Here is a 3,148-nt window from a genome sequence, read left to right on the forward strand (position 1 = left end):
AAGAAGAAGAAGAAGAAGAAGAAGAAGAAGAAGAAGAAGAAGAAGAAGAAGAAAAAAGAATTATTGTTTCAAGGGCCTCAAAACACCCACCATGAGTTTAGAATATCAAATTCTGATATGTTTCCGCAGGCCTTGAAAAAAAAAATTACTCTTTATCGTGTATTATACATGCACTTTTACATTATATTAGCAGAACATCAGCTATCTTTTCAATACTACATCCACATTTGCCAAATTTAATGTTTTCGAAATTCACCCCCCCCCCTAAAAAAACACCAAAAAAACCCAAAAACCCAAAACAAACAACAACAAAAACAACAAAAAACATTTTATTTTTTATGATTTATACAATACGAGCAGAACTTAAATCATCTTCGAAATTTTTAATATCCTGTTAAAATTTGTCCGCTGTACATAAACCAAGCTGTCACGGTTCTGTAAGTAAACTTTACTCTCACGGGGCAAGCACAAAACTTCACCCCGACAAAAAACTTCCGCAGACATAACATTATCACCCCCTCAACACTTTCATGGAATCCATCACAGCGAAATCAGATATCAAAACTAACTAGCCGCGAGCCGGCATTAAGTGAACGCAAGCGAGTGTGAAAGAAAGGTGTGTGTGTGTGGGGGGGGTTCAAGAAATAAATTCGAGCAATAAATACAAAACTACCCCTCGAGTGTAATAACGAGAAATGTGTTATGCTGCTTTAACCTATTAAAAGGATAAATCATTTAACTTGTGACATTGTCATAATACGAGCAGGAGGTGTCGCCAGACGATTAACATAGCTCCAGGCGAAATAAAGGCCGGATCAGGTAGTGATGCATAGGACTCCACAGAAGTGGGAAACTGGTTAGACGGGTTAATCAAAAACCCAAAACTAAAAAAACAACAACAACTCCCCCCCCCCAATAAAACACAACAACAACAACAACAACAACAACAACAACAACAACAACAACAACAACAACACAATAAATAGGTAGCTAAACATTCACACACTCGCTGAAAAATCAAGTCGTACTTTCTTTTAACATGATAATTTTAGGCAATTGTTATTACGCCCCTAAAAAAGAATAAACAAAATAAACAAAATTTAAAAAAAAAATTTAAAATTAAAATCCGCACAGTTTTGATGGTTTAAGAGCAAGGCTGTAAACCTGTCTGTCAAAACCGACCTGATGTGAGAGGGATACAACATCCTAGCAGAAAGACCGAGAAACTCGATAAAAATTATCACCGCAAGGGAATCGAATTCACGTCTTCTGTGTGCGGGTTAAGGCAAAGTGCCTAAACTACCCTCTACAACCACAGGCGCCGGTCGGCTTGATGGTGCAATGTAAGTAACAGCAAATGAAAAATTAATTAAATGTAACGTCCCATAAACACAGAAAAGTTACGCTTAAGCGACGGTGAATATATAGGGGAAATTATAACGCATAATAATAACACTATTTATACGTCGCTGGAGATGTTTAAATATCTGCACAAAGTAGTAAGTAGACCGAAAATGCATCCATACATCTCACCCCACCCCAACCCACTCCCTTTGTTCAAATTCCTTTTGTTTTCCTCCCTTTTCTCACGCATCTTCGGTTTTGTCGTTCTTCCTGCGAACAGAGTATTGGTTGGAGTTGTTTTTTTAAAAGTTGTACTAAGAGTTTGACGGCACTTGCAACTCATTAAGGTCATATAAATGCCGAAGATTGGCGGTGTTATAATTAAGAGAGGAACAAACACAAAAAAGGAGGGAAGATAAGGACGATAGTTGTTTGGCAATAAAGAAGGAGCAAACCACACCAGAGCACCCGCCAGCCATCCACAGTTTAAAAAAAAAGGCTAAATGGAATTGCTTTTTTCCAGAAGGTGTTTTACGCTCCCATCGACACAATTTCGATTACATATGAGGCGGACTACCAACCCTGTCTGTCGGGGCCAACCCGGGATGAGAGGGATACAACATCCGAGCAGAAAGACCGAGAGATTCGATTACAATGTTATCTCCACTCGGGAATCGAACTCTGGTCTCCTGCGTGCAACAGCGAAGTGCTTAACAGCTACAAAACAAACGCCGGTCATATAATATGAACGTAAAGATCGTTCTGAATCAAGGGATATTGCCAGGTTCGACATCTACTCATAATTAAGGCAGGTAAGATTGAGCACTTCGCCTTTTCAGATGAGGATGAAACATCTCGGAGAGTACACTAAAGATCCCTTACAGATTGAAAATCGTAGAACTGTAGGCTGTTAGGATGCCACTTGGCCAAAATCCAACTTTTAAAAAAGAAATATCCATATCAGATATTCAACACAGAAAGGCAATCCTTACAACTTCCTCGATTTCAGACATATTAGCCGAGCCCCCCCCCCATCCCCTTGGAGCATAACAAGGAAGTGAAGGTTTGATTAAGTAAAACGAAGCACATCGACTTAATAACGGTCATATGTAAAAGCCTGGAAGAAGCAAGATGGAGAGATTAACAGACAGCAAAAACAGAGGAAAAGAAAAGAAGTACGGTCTTCGGTAGCGCCCTCCAACCACCTGCTACCATAGTAAGACAACCCTTATACCTTCCTTGACTCCAAACATAATGGCAATGTCTTTTTAGTTTTAGTAAGAGTTTTACGGCACTTGCAACACAATAAGGTCATATAAGTGCCGAAGATTAGCCGTGTTACAAGAGAGTAACAAACACAAAAAAGAAGGAGGGGAGATACCGACGATAGATTTTTTATCGGAAAGAACGAGCAAACCACACCAGAGCACCCGCCAACCACCAACATAGCAATGTCTTTGCTTTAGAGAATATTAAGGCAGATACATTTTGGAGGGAAGAAAACAGTACTTGGGTAAACCGACTTCTTCTATGTCTACCACCTAGACCAAGCTGTATCACGTAGTCACGCATACTGCTAAAGGATGGTCTGTCCAGACGCAAATGATGCTACGACATACACTTCTGTTGAAGTGTAGGCGAGTAGTGTTAACAATATCAAAGTGCAGTCACTGCAGACACTCTTTTCCAATGTACGAGTTTTTACGCACCCATTGGCACAATTTAGATCACTTAGGAAACGGGCTTCTAAGCTAAGAGAAAGAGAGAGAGAGAGAGAGAGAGAGAGAGAGAGAGAGAGAGAGAG

Source organism: Aplysia californica, unplaced genomic scaffold, assembly GCF_000002075.1.
Source record: "Aplysia californica isolate F4 #8 unplaced genomic scaffold, AplCal3.0 scaffold00894, whole genome shotgun sequence".
NCBI classification, from domain to species: Eukaryota; Metazoa; Mollusca; class Gastropoda; order Aplysiida; family Aplysiidae; genus Aplysia; species Aplysia californica.